The sequence below is a fragment of the Pogonomyrmex barbatus genome, unplaced genomic scaffold (assembly GCF_055798465.1).
Source record: "Pogonomyrmex barbatus isolate J1 unplaced genomic scaffold, ASM5579846v1 scaffold12, whole genome shotgun sequence".
In the NCBI taxonomy this organism is placed as follows: Eukaryota; Metazoa; Arthropoda; class Insecta; order Hymenoptera; family Formicidae; genus Pogonomyrmex; species Pogonomyrmex barbatus.
In genome coordinates, this window is record NW_028297108.1 from 656347 (window position 1) to 679328 (window position 22982).

Here is a 22982-nt window from a genome sequence, read left to right on the forward strand (position 1 = left end):
TCCGAATAGATCTTTATTTATTACCAGTAACAAAATGTAATCAGAATATTGATATTGCAATGCAGTGTGTATTTATGTTGTTATCTGCATTGTGGCTTCTCACTGCTCCTGATTCTTACAGGTAAAAATGCTTCATGAAAGTAAGACACTTTATTTTTTAATCTATTGTTGTCAGTAGTGCTGTAGTGTACACTGCAGGTGAGCGATTTGACATGAGAAAATCATCTGCAAGCGATTCTTTTATCAGAGTTGTTGAAGCCCTTAATGACATTGCTGTTGACGTTATTGTCTGGCCCCAAGGAGACCGGCGTATTGCTGTTCAAGAGAAATTTCAGCATATTGGAAAGTTATCATATGTAATAGAAGCTATAGATGGGACAAATATACTAATCAAAGCTCCAAAGGTATTTGCCTATATCATAACAGTGGAAACAGAATTATTAATATTCTTTAGAGTGCATTTTGATGGAGAAAGAAGTGGAACAGAATAATAATTCTGTTTTAATTTTGCTCTGTAAAATATTTGCCAGAATCTGAAAAAGAAGAACAGAATCATTCTGATTGTTTAGGTTCTATCTAACTAATTTCCTTTTCATTACTATTTCATTTTATTTCTGTCTCTATTGGGATACATCTTTAGAATAATATTTCTAGCTAAAATCCGATTTTTTCAAAATCGGTTAATTTTAATCTTGTTGGTAATGCTTTTATTTTCTTTTTTAAAACTTATTTTAGAGATAAAGATATAATTAACAATGAGATTACAATTATGTGATATTGGGACAACTTTAAGATGCAATTTCACTTAACTTAATTTGTCAGATGTAACTACTGGCTATTAAATAGAGAATCCTTAAGTCTGTCTAAAATTTAAGAATTCTCTAATAGCCAATCATTATCAGCCTGTTATCAAATATTAAGTTAAATCTCAACTTAATATATCTTATTATTATTTAGATGGACGTACGCTTCTACATAAGTAAAGACAAGAAATACGCAATAACATTGTAAGCAGTGTGTGATGCAGAACTTCGATTCTTAGATTGCTTTGTTGGATTTGCTGTTTGTGGACAGGAATGATAGATCTGCTCGAATGATTCTCGTTGTTTAGTAAAAAACCTGAATCCCCTATGAATCTCATATGTCTCAGGAGTCATGCGAAAATGCTCACGAAATTGTTTTACCTTTACATCTGGAACAGTTCTGTCTACATAATTATAATGCGCAATGGCTTCTGTCGTGTCCCACGCAATCTATATCGATATCTTGTCAGGAAAATAGTATCAATTTCTTCGTTTGTATCATTATCATCTATTATAAATTAAATTATATTTCAAAAATTCATCGCTGATCATTGCCAAAAAATTAAATGCTTTCGATGTGATTCATCAGCACTATCCATTTTGATAATTTGACATTTCACACGGGAGTCGTTCAAAAACCAAGAGTTCTCTGAGTTCCCAATTATCCCCACCAACGCATTCCTAAATCACCTTACTTACACCTAGCAAGGGACGTTTTCAAACGCACCCACGGAATCCAGGCGAAAACGCGGCTTCGCCGTCGCCGCTACCGCAATCGGTTCGTGATACCGGTTCTTTCCTTCCCTTTCTGGATAGGATCGTGCCAGACCTGAAGTTGATTATCGCCGCTATCGCGCCTCGCATTACTGTGATACAATCGGGTGGACGATGGGCGTCCGCTTCGTTCACCCCGTTCATGGGTACAGGAAGATTATCCCATAAGTGAAGTAAATAACGACGATAAAGCCGTCGTAGCGTGGTGGCTTCGTAAACCGGAAATGGATGTCCAAGAGAGTGCAATGCCATTTAGTGGTTTGGATTTGTCCGAGCGAAGTGAGTTGCCTGGCTCAGAATTAGGAAGGCAGACGAATCCTCTTTGCCACGACCTGGACGCAGCGATCGAGAGGAGATAGAGGAGATACGGCGCCTCTTGTCACGTCACCGGCGAGGTCGAGGTGGAGTTGTCAGGCCCGGAAGATGTTTTAATACATCACCGGGGATCATCCGGACTAGACTGTCAACGAAGTGGTGACCGAAGCCGAGGAGAAGATAAAGCTTCCCGACATCCATCGTGGATGTAACTTCTACCGGTAAGTTTTAAAACAGATTTTTTTTCATATTTCTTTTTCCTTTTTTTTTGTGTCTCTAATAATAGGTTATTGAATAGCTAGATAATTAAATTATCGTGAACATTTGCGTATCATTCCTTCTCTTGCTCGCCCTTACAAAAATATTTCACCGTTTTCATTCCTTATATGGACCGTTTTTAGCCCATTTTTACCTCGTTTTATCATTTCTATGCTCGTTTCTTGCACTTTCAAGCACGCGCAGTCCATTAAGCGAAGGAACATAACAAGTACACGTGAGTACGCATACGTTTTTTTTGAATAGATTATCCGTTTTCAATACTCGTTTTTCAGTTGATGAGTGATGATACATCCTTTATACGTTCCTTTTTTTAGTCAGTTTCGTTTCAATATGGAAATAAGCATATTAAAGAGTCATTTACTCACAGTTTATTAATCATTTCTTAATTAATCACATTTCTTAATTAATTATGTCAACTTTAAATAAAGCGACGAGAAAGATATTATGCTTTAATATTTCTTAAATGTTTCATATAATTTCAAATTAATTTAAATAAAATTCATAATAATTAATATTTTGGTGACGGTTGGTGATGGAGGAGAGTTATCCACGATATATGATGAGTTTTGATGACGGAAAAAAGATGTTGGCCGCGGTGGGATTCGAACCTAGGTCCTCAGGTGTATGAGACTTGGCGCGCTACCACTGCGAGCCATAGTGCTTTTCGTGGATGTTTTGCTAGGTATTAGTTGTATGAGCGGGGGCCGCCACAATATTAATATAATTAATAGCATAATAATTAATCGCTTATTACTGATCCCCCTCCCCCCCCCACACACACACACACACCAACATAAAACAGTGTTATATTTATACAATATATATTTATATTATATATATAATATTATATACATTATTAATTTAATATACTGTTACGTCGTGACGACTGCACGATTCTTCTCTTTCGGGTATCTGTTATTAGAATTTAATTAAGCAGATAAACGAGTGACGCATGCTTTGTTACTCTGTTAGATCGCGACGGTCACACAACTGATCTCTTCCGGAGGTCGGTTTCTAGAATTCGGCTAAGCGGATAATCCCTATTATCTTAATCGCTGAAGTACACCGACGTTACATCTTGATGACTGCGCGACTCTCCTCTTTCGGATATCAGTTATTAGAATTTAGTTAAGCAGATAAATGAATGACACATGTTGTGTTACGGTCGCGACGGCTACGCCGCTAATCCCTTCGAGTCGATTACTAAGAATTTGGCTAGACGGATAATCCCTATTATCCTAATCACGGAAAAACAATAAGTGTACAGATGTTTTCCTCAACGAAATCATATATATATATAGTGCCCTTAAAGGCACGGAACGCACTCTCTCTGCTACGTCCCATTTCTTTACACGGTCGGAACATTTCGTTTTACCAGTTTGTCGATAATTCAAGTTGTCAATAATTTAGTCGGTGTCAGTTGAAAACAACCAACAAGAATAAGCGATCAACTTTCCTAACGACACTATTACCGCCTTCATCTCGCAGATCTCAACTCTACAGAATAAAAGTAAGTTTAATTACACATAAAAAATTCTCTTAGTAATAATTTTCGGGTCTCTTCTCCTTATACTTTCTCATTCATCCTTTCTATCTTCTGCCGTTCTCCTTACACGTCTACTCCCTTTTTCTTTTTCTTTTCTCTTTCTTTCCTTTGTTGTACCCCGGATGGGCTACAACGTTAATTTTTAGAGATAGTCGGGTTCGTTAAGCCTAAGGAGTTGGGACTCCGAGCAGGATCAAACGAATGGAAGGAAATCTTGAAATCACTAACACACTTTCTTTAGGATACTTGATTTATTTAACAACTGCACAATTTCTTAGATTTAATTATTGCTTTTATTATTTCTTTCACACACGGTTAAACGTCGGCGGGCGCGTATCGCATTACTCTGGCGGCCGTCGACCGAGTATGTCACCTGAGACGATGATAGTACGGCTCGCGTGAACTTCGCTGTGCTCGTGTAATATCTTGCGCGATAATGACGATTCCGAACGACACGTAATGTTTGATTGATTCCCGACTCTGACTATTCCGCCTTGTATAGCTGGTTATATAGTCTGATCGATGCCCGGTCAGCATTCCGATCGATTGCGTCGATCGGTTGCGTGATATTGATCAATCAATATCACGCTCGATTTGATCATAAAATTTAGGAATTTGTTGATCAGCTTTTTCGCAATGTTTTCGCGATGCATTTCTTCGGTCTTTCGAAAGACTGGTCGCGATTTCGGCGATCACACATTTGTGTAATCTTTCGAAAGACTTTTCGAGGTTCGTGCAACCTAATTTTGTTGCCATGCGGACTACTTTTATTATTGGTTGTAGGCCTGGCTACAACATCCCCCCCCTGTTATTAAAAGAAAACGGAGGTACGAGGTTTTCGCTTTTTACATAATTTTTGTTTTTTCCCGATACATTTTTTGGTATAATCGTTTGCTTAGAATCGAATACCTTCGCTTATTCTAACGGCGCGATTTACATTGCGTGCGTTATTGTTTCGTTTTGTTTTTTCTTCCTTAATACAATTATTATTGTTGCGATAACGATGACTATTATTAATGAGCTGCTAATTGATACAGGATATACAAAGTGTTTTTGTTGAAAAAAGGGTGTCTCGTTATTGTTTATTTCGTTTTTCATGTCATTTAATTTCTTTGTTAATTCTGTCAGGTCTGTTGCGTCTTGTATAACTTTTAATTTTAATTTCTCTGTCTTATTTGTCTTGAACGTTTCGCTTAGTAGCGTAATATTATATTTCGGTAGATATGTTTTTATTTCTTTTCCTTTATTGGTGCTTGTAGATTTTATTGTCGCGTCTGCTGTGACTATTTTGCAATTGTCTGATAACGTTATTTTTCCTGTGTTTGTAATGGTTGTACGCGTTTCTTTATTATTTTTACATGAAATTGTAATAGTTTGTTTTGCTGGTGTGGAATATAGCCAAGAATATGAATTGCTTAAGGCTATCCATATGCTATTTTTTATTGTTATATATTTAATTTTACAATTATTATAACAGTTGTCATTTTCTGTATATATATCTATTTCGCATAGTGGGTCGGTTTTTACATTTCTTATTGGAAAGATTTGTTCGCACAAGTAATTTGTATTTATTTGCTTGCATTGTTTTAATTTTTTGTGAGTTAGTTTTGCGTACGTGTGTCTGTTAGTATCCAAAGCGATTAATGGATTGTTTGTCTCAATTAGCGCGGATATATTTTGTTTGTATGGTACCGGTAGTGGTATTACGTTTAGTATTTCATATAGCGGAAGTGTAATTAATGGGAAATGTAGGATTGTGTATACGTTTGTTTTGTCGCAGTGCGCGCTCATTGTCGTTACTTTTTCTATTGTCTGCCAATCCTCTTCCCTTATTTTAAATGGGAAATATGATCCTTGTGGTATTTGTGTGATTGCTTCTTTAAGATTTTTTATTATTTCTTCTAACGGTATTAGTCGTGGGTGTAATATTCCACTTTTTATCGCCGTTAGGTATTCTAGCGTGTCTTCCGCGTTTTGTGTCACTGCTGCAAGTATTGCGTTGGTGATTATAAAATGTTCTTTTATGTTTTCGTTACTTATTTCTGTTGTTAGCGTCATTTCTAATTTTTTGATTGCATTAGCTAAAATGTTTTCGTTATTCCGAATTATTTCCTCGTGGTTATTTATGTGTGCTATTGTCGCGTTTATAATCTTGATTTGATTCCTTATTATGTGCTCTGTCGTTTTTTGTTTGTTGTCTAGGATACTTAGTTGCTCGTTGATTAGTTTTCTATCTTCATTGTCCATTGTTCCAAATAATGTTTTAGCAATAGTTCCTATTCCATCTATTAATCCTCGTTTCGTTTTTGTCTCTCGTGTTTTATACAGAACGTTTATTCTTTTTATTAAGTGTTTTAAACGTTGATAATTGTTTTCAATTATGACATTATAGTTTTGACATGACCCCTTGTTTGTGAGGTGTAACATTGTGCATATATTTTGCGTTTTTTGAATGTATTCTTCTATTTGTTCTGTTCGCTTTTCAATTGGCGAAATATCTATTTTTATAATTATCTTCCAGAACGACTCGATTATGTTTAGTTTTCCTATTTCCTCGAAGTATATTCCGGGGTGATGCTTGAAGTTTTCTACCTCAAATGGTAGTTTTTTCTCTTCTTCTCCATTGATTATCCATATCCTTATTCTGCAATGTTAAAAAAAAATTCTTATTTCTCATGAAAATTTTTTGATGCTCGAATTCGGCGTTTTTTCTTTTTTATCCTGTTCCCAGGTGTAATATTACTTTATTCTGAATTTGTTATCTTAGTTAAACGATTCTCCTGTGAATCTGTTTAGCTTGCTTTTTTACGACGTATATCGTTTCTCTTGGTGTCTTATTTATTATATCGGTGTGATCCTTCTAATATTTCATTTTTGCGATGAGCTCTCTGGCTGCATTTCGTCAGTTGTCGAAGTGCTTTCCTTGTGACATCATGGGTCACAACGCAAATTTTAATCGTGCTCCGCCAGTTTTCGATGACGATGCCGCGGTGGAAGCCTCGTCTGATGACGAGGGCTTCGATGTTGAGATTGACGATGATGACGTTGACGAATTTATGGGCCAGCCTGACGCTCAGGCCCATTTCCGACGTGTGCGTGAGTGGTTGATGATCGTCAACCGCTTTTATTGTAATGGTGTGTTGCATGTTTGTGACGAATGTATATGGTTCGTCACCAATGAGGCTCCCGGCAGGATTTTCGAACTGCCCTGGTCCGTGGAGCTATATGAGCTTCTTATTTCGATGCCCGACGCCGTACTTGCCGATGTGGTGGTGGAGGGCGAGGAGGTGGAGGACCCGGACGATCCTGTCGAAATAGCTGCTCAGGACGAGGAGGTGGAGGGCGAGGAGGTGGAGGACCCGGACGATCCCGTGCAGGCGAGGGACCGCTGTCCTGGGGCCTGATGTGGTGCACGCCTCGTACTATCATACTTTAGTTTGTAGTGTAGTTATTTAGTGTAGTGTAGTACTGTAGTGTAGTGTTTTCGTACTCTTGGATTATTATTTTTCGGACCTGTGGATGTTGGCTTATTTTCCTGCTGAGATTCTTCTTCAGTAAGTCTCAATGTTTTTATTTTTATTTTCTTGTTTCTCTTATATTATTTTATATTTTATTGTGTGCTTTTTCTTTTTTATTTCCTTTTTAATTTTCCACGAACGGTTTAATTCGGTTCGCGTGTACGTTTATCGTTCGGCGGCCCATTTTTACTTTATAGTTTAATTCGCTTAGTTTTTCTAGAATTGTGTAGGGTCCGATCCATAACGCGTCTAGCTTTTTTGATCTCCCTCGCCGAACTGTTTCGTCGTGTAGTAGGACTTTATCTCCTATTTCGAACGTGCGTATTTTTGTTTTCCTGTCGTATGTTTCCTTGGCTTTTTGTTTTTCTTCTTTTATATTTTCCTTTGCTATTTGATTCGCGGCTCGTATTCTTTCACGGAGTTCTTGCGCATAATCATCGTATGTATACGATGATTTCGGTGAGCTAGTTAGGGCCGTAGGTAGTGGTGCCTGGTGCCCGTATACCAGTTCGAACGGCGTGAATCCCGTAGCGGTGTGCGGTGTCGTATTATATGCGAACATCGCATACGGTATCCATTCGTCCCAGTCTGTCTGATCATTATTAATATAATGTCGTAAATATTCGGTTAATGTCCGATGTGATCTTTCGAGTGCTCCGTTTGTTTCTGGATGATAGGCCGTCGTTTGTAATTTGTGTATTTTTAGTAATTTGCACGTATTCTTAAATAATTCGCTTGTAAAATTTGTTCCTTGGTCGGTCAATATTTTATCCGGAATTCCATATTCTAATATAATTTTTGTGACAAATTCTTTCGCTACTGTTGTCGCCTCTTGATTTTGTATTGGTATTCCTTTACTGAATTTTGTTAAACTGTCCTGGAATGTCAATACATATTTGTTTTCCATCGTTGTTATAGGCAAAGGTCCTACAATATCTAATGCGCATTTTTCAAATGGTTTTGTTGGCGTATCTGTTATCATTAGTGGTGCTTTAGCGCGTCGTTGCAATTTATTTTTCTGGCAATATTCGCATTTTGAGATGTATTGCTCAACGTCTCTTTTTAATCCTGGCCAGCTGTGGTGTAATCGTATTCTATTTATTGTTCGTTCAACGCCCTGGTGTCCTCCTATAGGTGCGTTGTGATATTCATATAATATTTGTTTCTTTTCTTCTTCTTTATATTGTTTTTCTGACGCGACGTCGTCAGTTTGCTGCCTTTCTGTTATTGTTGCTACGTTACGGCTCAATGCGTCGGCGTTAGCATTTGCTTTCCCAGCTTTATGTATTATTTCATAATCGAATTCTTCCAATTTTAATCTCCATCTGACTAAACGTGATCCGGGATCTGTTACGTTAAATAACCATATTAACGGTTTATGATCGGTAATTATTTTAAATTTTGTCCCGTATAAATAAGGTCTAAAATGTTTAACTGCCCATACTATTGCGAGTAATTCCTTTTCCGTCGTATTATAATTCTGTTCTGCTCGCGATAGTACACGGCTGGCGTACGCGACGGGTTGGTCTTGACCTACCTCGCCTTGCGATAAGACGGCTCCTATTGCATAATCCGATGCATCCGTTATTAGGAGAAATTCTCTCGTAAAGTCTGGATATTTTAATATCGGTGCCGTCGTTAATTTATTTTTTAATGTATCAAATGCGTTTTGTTGTTTTTCGGTCCACTCGAATTTTTCTCCCTTTTTTGTGAGTTTTGTTAGAGGTTTTGTTATTTGTGAGAAATCTTCGATAAATTTTCGGTAATATCCGGCTAATCCGATAAATGATTGCACATCTTTTACTTTTTTGGGCATAAGAAAATTTTTTATGGCGTGCAATTTTGATGGATCTGGCGAAATTCCATTTTCCGTAATTATGTGTCCTAAATAAATCACTTCTTTTCTTAAAAATTCGCACTTGTCCGGTTGGAGCTTTAGATTGTTCTCTCTTAGTCTCTGGAGAACTAATTTTAATCTTTTGTTATGCTCTATTAAGCTAGGACCGTATATTACAATATCGTCCAGATACACTAGACATTTGATTCCTTGCAACCCTGTTAAAATTGAATTCATTAATCGTTGGAAGGTTGCAGGTGCGTTTTTCAGACCAAATGGCATTCTATTAAATTCATAATGACCGTGTGGTGTAGAGAATGCTGTTTTATTTTTATCTCGCTCCGTCATTGATATCTGGTGGTAACCTGATGCGAGATCCAGTGTCGTGAAGTATTTTGCGTTGCCCAGCTGATCAAGTATATCCGTTATATTGGGCAACGGAAATGAATCTCCGATTGTGAGATCGTTTAATTTTCTGAAGTCTATTACAATTCGTAATTTTGTTTTTCCTGACGCATCTGTCTTTTTAGGCACGACTAATAGTGGTGCGTTCCATTGACTGACGCTCGGTCTGATAATTTCTTGTTTCAACATTTCTTGAATCTGTTTATTTACCTCGTCTTTGTGTTTTTCCGGTAAACAATAAGGTCGTACGTTTACTGGTGACGAATCTGTTCGTACTGCTATTTCATGCTTAATCTTTGTTGTGCATGATAACGTATCCCCTTCTAGGTGGAACACGTCATTGTATTCGTGACATAATTTTAATATCGATTTTCGTTCTTCTTCATTTAAATGTTCTGTGCGCAAGGAATTGTTTATTTGCTCTTCTCGAGCTATTGATTTTGTCTCTTTATTTTTTGTCTGTATTGTGTTTACAGATTCTTGTATTATTTTTTCTTGTGTATTTATTTCTTCTATTATTATTTGTGGTACTTGCACAATTTTTTCTTCTTCTGTAATATTTATTATACTTATTGGACACGTATAATTTCGTGGTTCGACTAAGCAACATCCAATAAAAATTCCAGGTATCATTTCCTCTGGTTTTGTCAATCCCATTATATTTTGGTTAGTCGTGACTTGCACGATTGTTTCGCTGCGCGGCCCTAAGGTTACGCGCCTGTATGGGTACAGTCTGAATTTCGTATTTTGAAATTGTACTAAATTTATTCTTGGGTTGAACGCAGTCATGTATTTCTAAATAAAATCTGCTCCTAGGATTGCATCATATTCCATTGGCGCATTATCTCGCACTATGTATACGGGGTGTCGTATCTTTTCTCGCGACAGTTGCACCGTAATATGTGTTTTGCCCAAAGTTATTATTTCATGTCCTGTTATGCCTTAGCTTTAACTTAGTTTTTTCTTCATATATTAGGACGTGGTCTAGGACATGTTTCAGTTTTATTATTGTTGCTGATGCTCCCGTATCAAACAAAAAATTTATCTTTCTACCTTTGGCTTCTGCAATCGGTAATGTAATCGCATTTAATCCAGTGTTAACGAGCGGTGTCCCCTTGACGTGTGCCACGCGATACTCTGACGCGGGACGCGGGACGGTCGATTTATCTTCGCCGGTTTCGCTCTTTTTATTTTTAAAATTCTTCGCGGAATTTTCTCTTCGCGAATTCGAAAAAATTTTTCCGGAATTTTTGCTATTTTCCGGGTTTCCATTTAATGTCCAACATTCGTGCCGTAAATGTCCTATCTTTTTGCAATAGCTACACTGTTTCTCAACTGTATTAATTCGTGGTTGCCTTTCTGGCTTAGGCAGAGTATATCTATTTGAAAAGCGGCTAGTCCTACAATCGTATCCGTAATGGCCGATTTTTCCGCATTTCTCACAACGCGGACTAGGTGTATGCGTTTTAAATACTGGCCGGTTTCGATAGGTTAGCGTTCGCATGCTAGGTCCTCGCGTTTTTTCTTCCGCGGTTGCTCCTGCGATTGCTTCCTGTATAGTTTGATAACGCTGCGATCGTACAATTAATTTAATTTCTTCGTGTAAACCATTCTGGTAATTGTGGAGCGCCTGCTCTTTTATATTTTCTAAGATCGCGCGTTGCTGTTCGACCGTATGATTTTTCCCTTCTTCCATGGATTCATATAATTCCATGGCTATATTGTCGGTTCGTCTGCCGAATTCTTGTGCATTCTCGTTTGTTTTTTGTTTGAGCGAGTTGAATTCAAGTTGCAAATGTGCGGTGCTTCGTTTGCTTAAATATTCTTTTTCTAACTCTCGTTTCAATTGTTCAAAGTTTATTATATCTCGCGTACGGAAATCCATCATGGCCTTGCCTTTGAATTTAGTGCAAAGAATTGCTTCTAATAGAGAATGTTCATCCGCGGGATGTATATTTTTTATCGCGTACGTATTTGCGTTTAGAAATTCGTATACGCGTCCTCGTGACGTGCCGTCGATCTCTGGGATCATGTTACGCGCGTCTTTCAGTGTGAGGAATGCCAGTGCGTTTCCCGGCTGGTTTCGTATATCTTGATACGAACGTCCGTAAGTTAGATCTAACGGGTGTGGTAAAAAATCCTGGGATATTCTCGTTCGTTCGCCCATAGGCAATTGTGTTTGTTGTCTTAATCCGTTGACTTGCACACGGAGATCACGTATTTCGTCCATTAATTCTCGAATGAGACTGTTATCGGGCGGTGCGTCGATTGTGACGCGGCGGTTCGTTCGACTTTCTTGCGGTCCATGTCTCTCGACCGAGTGTCGTAATTGTAAAATTTCGTTGTCGATTTCATTCTGTTGTTCGACAGGTGAGTGAGCCATTTCGTTTATTAGCGATTGATATATATTAAAAGAATTGAATAAGCTTCCGTCTCGTAGGTTTGTATGTATGTTTTTTCGCGCTTGTACGTGTGTGTTAGTGTGAGAGTCGGTGTCGTTCGGTTCGAGCAAGCTGTAATCTTTTTCGTCGTATGGAAATTCGCGTTCTGTTATTACGTGGACGTCTTCGTCACTATCGTATTGTAATACGCGGCGCACGTTATCGCGTATTTCTTTTAATGCGTTTCTCGCGGTATTTAACGCGGAGATAGTATGCGGAAAGTTTACAGAATTATTTATTGACCGAGATTTTGGCCAAGTCGCATTTGCTACGTTGTCCTTCGCTGCGGACATTCGCCTTTTTCAAAATATAATTTCTTTGACTTACATTAGTAGATAAATCGCATACGCTCGCATGTTCGCTGTTTGTGCTGGTGCGTCAATTGGCTGCGTGTAGTAGTGCGTGTCGGTGAAGCGTCCTTGCTGCCTGGTATCGTTGTACACGGTCAGCGCTGGCTGGCTCTCGGTGCTCGTGGACTCTCTGGTCGTTGCTCCGCTGCCACTGGACACTCGTTGTCGTAGGTCGGCACTCTACTAATATTGCACTGTACACTTGACACAATTTCGTGGGCGGCTTATTTTTTGACGGGGCCTTTTCCGTCCGCCTGTTTTCTACAGGTCTTGTATTTTCTGCTTATTGGGAATTTCTTCTGCCTGTCTATTGCTGCAGGTTTTGTATTTTCTGCTTATTTTGATTCTTCTGCCTGTCTATTACTGCAGGTCTTATTTTTTCTGCTTATTGAGAATTTGATTCTTCTGCCCGTAATGCAATGCGTTGGGGCTTACTCGTTTGATTCTGCTGGCTTGATTAACGATGGTCCTCTCAAGTTGTTCTTGGGGATGGTTTTGACTATCCCATCGCTGCCACCAAAATGTTGTACCCCGGATGGGCTACAACGTTAATTTTTAGAGATAGTCGGGTTCGTTAAGCCTAAGGAGTTGGGACTCCGAGCAGGATCAAACGAATGGAAGGAAATCTTGAAATCACTAACACACTTTCTTTAGGATACTTGATTTATTTAACAACTGCACAATTTCTTAGATTTAATTATTGCTTTTATTATTTCTTTCACACACGGTTAAACGTCGGCGGGCGCGTATCGCATTACTCTGGCGGCCGTCGACCGAGTATGTCACCTGAGACGATGATAGTACGGCTCGCGTGAACTTCGCTGTGCTCGTGTAATATCTTGCGCGATAATGACGATTCCGAACGACACGTAATGTTTGATTGATTCCCGACTCTGACTATTCCGCCTTGTATAGCTGGTTATATAGTCTGATCGATGCCCGGTCAGCATTCCGATCGATTGCGTCGATCGGTTGCGTGATATTGATCAATCAATATCACGCTCGATTTGATCATAAAATTTAGGAATTTGTTGATCAGCTTTTTCGCAATGTTTTCGCGATGCATTTCTTCGGTCTTTCGAAAGACTGGTCGCGATTTCGGCGATCACACATTTGTGTAATCTTTCGAAAGACTTTTCGAGGTTCGTGCAACCTAATTTTGTTGCCATGCGGACTACTTTTATTATTGGTTGTAGGCCTGGCTACAACACCTTGCTTCAGCTGTCGAACCTCTCGGGCTCCCTATACGTTGCGGAGCACTCAGTAGGTTCATGGCTGCCGAATAGTTTGGCAAAAATCTGCTTCTTCCCTGTTGGCTTCAGCCGTCGAACCTCTCGGGCTCCCTATGCGTTGCGGAGCACTCAGCAGGTTCATGGCTGCCGAATAGTTTGGCAAAAATCTGCTTCTTCCCTGTTGGCTTCAGCCGTCGAACCTCTCGGGCTCCCTATGCGTTGCGGAGCACTCAGCAGGTTCATGGCTGTCGAGTAACTCGGGAAATCTATTCTTTTGGCTTTTCTCTCCTCTCTTACAATTTTCCTTTCCCTTTTTCCTCTCCTCTCGGATCTCTCGGTTTCCTGAAATATTTCAGAGATAGCCTTAAGGTTCGCGACTAACGACATTTCCTTCATATTCCAAATCCATTCCTTTTTAGTGAAAGCTGCATCATCCACACTCTCCGACGCTCAAAGACGGAGGCGAGCCCTAAAGAGGCGTTACCGTCGGAACAAGCGAGCTCGCCAGACGGGAAGCTATCCTTTGCCTGGGACATCCGAGGTTTTAATACATCAGGAAATCACGAGTTGTTCCAGCAGGAGACCCAATTATTTACACCTTTCTCCTCCATCCTATTCCCCGATCAAACCTGAAGACCAAACTGAATCTGGATCACCCCCAGATTTCAGTGTACTCTTCCCAGAGCGCCACCTCCAGACATACTCAGATTTCCTGAAATCCTTGGACGAGTTCTGTGAACTACGGACTCCTTCCCCTCCTCTCATAGATCTCACTGGCGAAAACCCGACCTCCTCTCAGAACACACACAGTCAACAACATACAATTTAAAATAAATTAATAACAAATAAAAAAAAACTAAATTAATAGATTAATAGAATTATACACAGAAAAACCAAACAATACATCCGTCGATTTCTAGAACACACGAATTTCTGTACGTAACACCCTTCCTGTTTTATATTTTTATAAATATATCGTCAATAAATATATTCCAACGAAAAAAAATATATGATACGACCTTGTAGCTAATGTACGATCTTGTATACGATCTCGATATGTAATTAACCTTGTATCTTAAAATTGTTAATTATATGTAAAATTTAAATTATTTATCGTTTGGTTATTCACTCCCTCTTTCATTCTTCGTCATCCCAAGATTCGCGCATGGTCCTATCCCTGGCAAAAGAGATTAAATTCTCTTGCCTAAATTACGGACCGACGGACGCACGTCACGCAGTCGAAGTCATAGCGTCTTTTTCAAGACGTTGACTCGCACTCGTGGCTCTGCACAGTGTGTCCGACTCGTAGGGACGCCTCAGCGCGGCCACCTGCGAGAGGATATTTGGAGCGTCCTTCCAAGCCCCATTCATTAAGAAAAAAAATATATAAAAATATATTTACCTCGGGTTGGACGTAACAATACAAAAGCAAAACAAAGAGTTTTGATAAAAGACATCGATACATACAACCAAGATCCTGCTTGCTGAGGAATTAGCTTTACTTCTCTCTTCGATTTATTTAATGTATGCTCAGCTTAATACATATATTGTTTATAATACATGTAGTTTTACATGTGTTCTCGTAAGTTGCATACATGTATAGTTTAAAAAAAATGTAATAGAAGAAAAAAATAATAAAAACTCTTTGTATACATGTATACATGTATACATGTATATTTATTTTTTTAATACATTATAAAATAAAAAACTGACTTAAATCACACTGCTTTTGTTATCCACGAATTGTGCGATCCATCAAATCCCAATCACTTGACGTAAATTTTGTCTCTCTTCCTTCATAGTACTTTCTCCACGAAATACACATCCAGATGAGTCGCGCGATGCAATTCGTGCTCGTAGAATGCGCCCACGACCGATTTTCCGCGATAATCCTCGAGCAGATAGGTTATGGGATCAGTACGCTGCACTTTAACGATCTTAAACACCTCGGTGATCTTAAACGGTCTTAAACATCTCCAATTTGACGTGTAATCTTTTTCGAAAACTGTCTTGTACTTGCTCACGCGTACCGATTCGCCTACTTTGAATTTTGCTGGACCTGCGATCTTTATCGCGCTGTATACCGTATCCAAAAGTCTTTTGGCGATCGCGGGAGTTACGTCAACGGGTCGCATGCCGATAGTGCGATGCTTGCGCGCATTGTAATCTGACATGAGACGCGGTAGCGCGTCGACTCACTTGTAAGTGCCGTTGAGTGTAAACATCTTCCACATGTCGTTCTTAAGTGTGCGATTGAATCGTTCGACGATCAATGCCTTCAACAACGTGTACGTGGAATAATGATTAACGTTGTGTTTTTTCAAAAGTTTCTGCACATCGGTAAAATTCCTTCCCTATATCCGTTTGCAAGTTTTTTGGACATCTTCCACTCTCTCGAATTATCTTAGCGTTAGGCTATTTCGCTTCTGGCCTTGCTTTTGAGCGGTACGGCCCAGGCGTGCTTGCTCAGCACATCGATGATACATGAGTATGTAGTGATGGCCTCTGTTGAACTTCGAGTACGGGCGCATTTCGACGATGTCAGCCTGCCACAGATCGTCATATCCCCGAATTATGACACGTCTTCGTGGAAAATTTCTCCTCGCCGGAGCGTGCAGTTCCTCAACGAGTCGTCGCCTCTCGGAGCTAACATTTTTTTCACGTCCATCAGATCGCATGTTTCGACGATGTTTAATAGTAAATAAGATATACAATTTAAAATTATTTTTTTCCTCACTGACGTTAATCGACTGGCTTGTTTCGTCGATAGGCGATTAATTTATAATAATGCCAGCTTCGCGAAGTTCCTCGATGATCGACAGAATCTCGTTGTCGTGAGCATTGTTACCAGCTCGGTACGAAGTCGAGCAATCGGAATCGATCCGCAGTTCGTTGGGATCGTCCCAATGCATGTAATCGATCTTGTTGTCGTTTAATTTCATGGTGGATGGTATATTGCCAATACCAATACCTGCACCCTTTTTATCGCTTTTCTTATATGTAGATACGAGCGGAGCGATAATGTTAATGTACTTGTATCCCTTGTTGCCTATAACGGGATTATGGGCGCTGTGACCACGTCTATGAGCATTCGATATTAATAGTATACTTTTATATGTTTGTTTGTCATCTTCGGAATGAATATAGCCTCATCGGGAAGTCTCTTGAAGATCAATTTGTATAATCCTGGTGTACCATTGTATCTCACATTGTCTATGATTATCGAGTTATCTTTGTCAACATCAAACTTTTTGTCACCGAGCATCGTACCACTTTTATCGAAATAGACACCGTACACATTATCGATCGCTTTATCTATGTCACCGAGAAGAAGGCCCACGTACTTTCGTTCCAACGGTCCTAGCTGATCACGAAGCACCTCACGGCTTCTTCTTTGCGTTTGCAGACTCTGTTTGATGGTTGTTTCGAGTGACGATTTACTAACGTCTTTTGTTTCAAAAATACTTTCATTTCGCACGAATAGTCGATATTGTCGGTGGTTCTTTAGATAGTTCTTTCGATGTAGAATCGAACGTGAATGAATCTGATGCGGTATTCAATTGTTTTGTACACTTTTTAGGGTGCGGCGATAATTTCAATCATTCAACATCCGTCCAATACGAATCCTTGTCAGTAGTAGTAGTATTGTCATCGTCATCGTCATCGTCATCATCGCTGTCTTCACGTTTCTTTTTTTTCTTAATACCGATATTCTTTGCAACATTGGCTTCTTTTTTAATTGGATGTGTTTCCTTGACAATCTGTTGTAGAGGTTCGACGATGGGCTTGGAACGTCTCTCCAACGCTACATTTTCATCTATTTTATCTGTTTTCAAAGCGCGATATTTTTTGCGAATCGAATCGCTCGTTTTCGCAATCTGTTTCGCTATTTTCTCGCGATTTTTGGTGTTATCCATGTTGCCTGCTTGACATATCGACATCGACTAATCGCGTTATGGTGCCGCGACCGTGTTAAATTCTTTTCTGTATCGCCCATTGATAAGCGGACTGTTCTTATCTATCACTAGAAATACATACTCGCTGCCAACAATCGCGGCATAACGTATAGAATTCATCATACGACATATCGGTATTCACGTGATCATTGTAAACATGTTTCAAGTTGGTACCATCCTGTTTGAATAGGATCAGCAGGTTCGCATTGTCGCATATCAGATGTTTAGGTATCCTCGCGTACGTCTGACAGAGATAGAAGCAATCGATATTCGAGGGGCGACCCATCGAGAAGTATTCTCTCACCGCATTTTGCTTATCGCACGCAACGTCGTCGAAGACAAAGATCGAATTGGGATGTGCATCGCTCGGTGGAATAACGTTGCTGTTGTTGGAGAACGTAAAGTAGCCGATTTCTTCTATCGATGTTAATAAATTTTCCAAGTATCGATATTTCGGTTGTTGCAGCAATTTCGAGTATACGTACACGTTCTCGAAACGTACATCGTGCGGATTCTCGAGCAAGCTTATGAGAACGTTGGTTTTATCGCAATTCGACGGTCCGCAAATGATGGCGCGTATAGTACTCAACGTAACATTTCACCGTGCTTGCGCTCCGTCGCGATGTCTCCCATCATTCGCGCTTTCTCGTCACAGTTCGTGACGCGTATCGTCAGCAACTGCCGTACAAATTTCATGTTCGCATTGCATTATCTAGGCTTCGATCGAACACCTATTTATAGGCGAAAACACGAACCGCTCAGTTGCAAAAATGTACCTCGTGCTGTCGCATCCCTCCGATATTCGGGACTTGAGCGCTGAGCAGTTGCAATATATATCGAAGGTCATATTGTTACGCGTGTGCGGCGACTATATCGACCACGTGGGACAAGCTTCCGGAACATATAAAGGCGGATTTGGAGATTCAAACCTATCGTCGCTGTGTCGAGCATTATCAATCGTGGGATTGAGATCATATAGACGGTCCTGCACCGAAGATAAAGGATTGTGGCCTAGCCACAGCAGCGATATGTGCGCTCATGTGAGAGCTGCCTCGCGTACAAAGTACCGACCCGACACCCGCCCGGATCCATGCATGCAACCGCACTCGACCGTCCGTGCCAACAAATGACGCTCGATCTAATCGGGTCTTTACCGCGCTCCCTCCGCGGACACACGTGGATCCTCAATATGCAGGACCGCTTTACGAAGTGGCTCGAGATTCGGCCCCTCCGCCGCGCCACCGCCGAATCCGTCGCGAGAACCATCGCGGAAGTGTCATATTCCGATACGGCTGCCCGACCGAGATGATAAGCGACAACGGCACTCAATTTAAGGCGAAAGAAGTCGAGCGACTCCTCAGCGCCTTCAGGATCAAGCATTATTTCACCCCCGCTTATGGCCCCTATTGCAACCGACCGAAAACGGATAAATTGGACTATTAAGACCATGATCGCGCAGTATGTAGGGCGCATTCAGAAAACGTGGGATAAAACGTTGCCCGAATTATAGTTCACGTTTAACATCGCATCGAATGACACCACTGGGTACTCGCCGGCCTACTTAAATCTCGGTCGGGAGCTATGCTCATTTGTCCGGGCAAACCAATCCATCGTCGGCTCCGACAAACCCGACGCCTTACGTCAGCAACTCGAAGACGCGTATGAGCTCGTCCGCATTAACCTGGCGCGAGCCTTCCAACAGCAGGCGCGGAATTACGACCTAAGGCGACGGGACTGGCGACCAAAGCTCGGAGAGTGGGTGTGGAAGCGCGATCATCCCCTCTCCAGGAAGCGCGACATTTAATGCAAAACTCGCGCCCCGATACATCGGGCCTCTGGAGGTGAAGGCAGCCATTTCCCCCGTAATCTACGATTTACGGAGTAAACGTGGGAAATAGCATCGGCACGTTCACCTCCAGGATTTGAAACCGTCGCCCGGCAAGACCGAAACAGCGCCGCCGAAACGTCAAACGACGACGCCGACAACGACCCGACCGACGCCGACAACCAGCCGACCGACGCCGACATCACGCCGACTGTCACCACCACCGACGAGCCCCCGGCAATCGCACCACAGAAAAGGGGCAAACCGCGGGACGTCAACAAAAAGACAACAACGAGGCTCCAGACGTCCGCGGGAAAATTCGAGCCAAAGTATAAACAGATAACGGCCGAAAATTAATAAAAGTAGGGGGAAAACTCGCGACCGCCAGCGACGCGACCGCCAGCGACGCGACCGCCAGCGACGCGACCGCCGGCAACAAAGAACGATCCCGCTCAATTCACTGCGAACCGCCGAGAAACGCGTATGGAGAGATGCGTAAACATCGTAGACGAGATCGACGCGTTCTTAGAAGAACGCCTGCTGCCACCATATGATCCAACGCGGCCGGAACTCGAGGAACTCTACCTCGACTTGTTCGGATCAGACTCCGATACCGGGACCGAGCCATCGCCGAACCATCGAAGTGCCCCAGTCAGAAAAACCGTGCCGAAGGTCGGCACGAGCATCCAGCGCTCGGATGCAGCCCAGCAACGAAAAGCTATCTGGCTCACAGAAGCACCACCGTCGCCGCCGAAATAAGGCCGACGATCGACCGAGAGATATATGGTCCGCCCTACCATCGGCAAGACCGTCTCGGTGGCTACGAACACGCCACTGATCGCCAAGCCACGAATGATGGACATAGCCACGCAGACCAGCGCCGAGCCAACTACGTTGCCACTTCAACCCGCCGGCCCGACACGACCTCCGCCGATCCCGGTGGAAGTCTGGCCGGGAATGATCGTACCGGTAGCGCATTTCGCGGTACACAAAAACCGCAAATACCGGGTCAAGATACGGGGAAGAAAATACGTCCTGCATTTTAACGCAAATGGGACGCTATGATCCAGCCGGCCAACATAAGCCATTGGTTTCTGGCTTGCGACGGAGGGGGGAAATGTAACGGAGCGCATCCCTCCGCTCCGTTCCTTCTCCGAATTTCCCTCTCCGAATAGTTCCCCGACCATCCGTCGGGGACCGCCGAACAACAGACGGAGTGCGGCAGTGGCCCCAATTCTATGATTATATATATATATATATATATATATATATAGAGATAGCAGAATATCTTTTAAAATTTTTGCCCTTCCGGTATCACAATCCAAATATATATGATTTTAGTTCTAAATATGTGGAGATTATGACGTTATATACATGAAACGGAGCGCATCCCTCCGCTCCATTCCTCCTCCGAATTTCCCCCGACCGACCATCCGTCGGGGACCGCCGAACAACAGGCGGAGTGCGGCAGTGGCCGCAAGAGGCATTTATGCCTCCCTTTTTTTAAGTATTACGATACGCGAACTCCAAAGCGTCGGAGAATACCACGAAAATATGTGTGTTTTCGTGATATTTTCTCGCATCGCGCCACCAAGCGCTAGCGCACCCCGCGCCGCACCACGCACCGTACCACCGAGCGTATCTTTTATGCGTTTCGCGCCGCACTGACGCCGCGCCACGCAAGCGAGCGAGCATCCGTACCGCGCCACGACTGCGTCTATAAACGCGTGACCACTCCCGCACCGCGCCGTTATTCTTCCCACCGAATTCCTTCCCTACTCTCAAACATCCCCCGCTCCTATTCCTTCTCCCCAAATCCCCAAAAAACCAATTATATTCGATCCTTTTTTCCGCTCCTGGGGAGAGGGATGCTAACCCCGAGATCGACCGATCCGACCGAAAATACCGATCGATCTCGGGTATAAAAAGGCATCTCTCTCTATAGGAACTCCTCGTTGACTCCTCGTTGACTCCTGTTCCTCGCTCGTTTTCCGAGAGCCCGTTTCAAGGAAGCGAGCATCCGAAATCGGTAAAAAGCCTGAGTTTTGTTGGGGCCCTCCCCAACGCGCCAAGTTCGCTTGGCCTGGCCGAAAGCCGTATCACCGAATCTCTCACGGCAAGCCGAGAGTTGCTGGGGTCTCCCCAGCGCGTCGAATTCGCTCGATCCGACTCCGTCGTTTTCGAGATTTCTCCGCCGGGCATCGGGGTTCTCCCCGTTACCACCGTTCCTCTCCGAGCACCAGGGTCCTGGTCGGCCGAGTACACTCGGCATCGCCGCCTTTTTCTCCGCACACAGCTGGGGCCCTCCCCGGCTGGCCGAGTTCACTCGGCATTCACTAAGACAGACGAGAGATACACCCCTCGTCAGCCGAGCCCTCTCGGCAGGGAACGGGCCTACCCATTCTCCGATCTATACGATCCGACGACCTCGCGAATATCTCACCCTCGCGACAACGCCCGCGACACGCGTGCACGTTTTAAATCACCGCTAATTTAAAGGTCCGCGACGAACACGTGCGACACCGCCGCCGCCGCGCGCGATACCTTCATTTGTATCCAAACACTATCCGCGCGCCGATCGCCGTCTCGCCCGTCCACGACCACGACCATTCGCGTCGGTGCATTCCATCGCACCACTGTTATTTGAATAAATCATTATTGTTTCTTATAATTATCGCCTAACGACTTGATTGACCAAATTTCTGTCTCCAACGTTCTCGCTTCCTCTCCTGGTAACCGACTGACCGCTCTCCACGCGGGAAAGCGAGACCGTTTTATGGCGCCCGAACAGGGACTCGAATCCTGGACCCTCAGATCGGGCAGCCTTGGTTCGAATTAATCAAGGTGTGCAATTATTTTCGAGATTGTGTGATATTGGTGGAATTGATGTGAATGCTGCGATGGCTGAGGCTTCGAGGAAGCAAATTACTGAGCAGTTGAAGGATCCGACATGAAATTAGACATATGTTTAAATCTATGCTAGAAAGTAAATTTGGAAAAGGAAGTTTGAAGATTGATTATGCTTTGAGTGTCGGAAATAGCTATGATACAAAAGAATTTTCCGGAGTTAAATGTTGTTATAACTGGAAAGGTTAATCATCCGCATGCGATGGCAGCAGTACGTAATTGTTGTGAGGCTTTAATTTTAAAATTTATAAATTATACGGAAAATATGTTACCGTTTGAAGGCAAGGATGCAGTTTTGGTGGATGTTGGAGCGAACTATGTGCGTCATGTGAAGAAAAACCGGTATAATGTTCATTGTTGTTGTCCAATTATTGACGTGAGAGATTCGGGTAGAGAGAGACTGAACGGAAAATTGAAATAAAGTCGTTGATTGGTAATTCTAAAATATCTGAAAAAACTTATGATTATGTGATTAAGGGGTATAATTAATATTATGCGACGTTGTCATACTTTGACTGAGAAGTGTAAAATAAAGGCAATATATGTTGATGCATTCTGAGTATGATATTAGTTTGAATAGTTATGGCTGAGATGTTTGATAGTCATGAGTTTGATATTGTATGGAGTGTTGTTCATTTTGATATGCGTATGATGTATAAAGATACTGGTGTGATTGAACCTATACATGCAAATTATATAAAAAAGAAAGGAAAAATTTTTTTTACATTTGTGGATGATTTGTCGTTGGGATATGTGCATGATTTGGTTGATTATATGCGTATGTTGAGACAAAC

At 42.0% G+C, this 22982-nt stretch overlaps 1 long non-coding RNA gene across 3 annotated transcripts in view; it reads right to left on the reverse strand.

The window, feature by feature from the left end:
* LOC105425598 (uncharacterized) overlaps nt 1-22982 on the reverse strand; it is a 98239-nt gene that overhangs the window by 20979 nt on the left and 54278 nt on the right. The window contains exon 3 of one of the 3 annotated variants that reach the window (XR_016138150.1): nt 200-533. The exons of the other annotated variants lie outside the window; for them this stretch is intronic. This is a non-coding gene — a long non-coding RNA (uncharacterized LOC105425598). Of the gene's footprint in view, nt 1-199; nt 534-22982 lie in introns of those variants that run through there. 3 annotated transcript variants of the gene reach the window in all.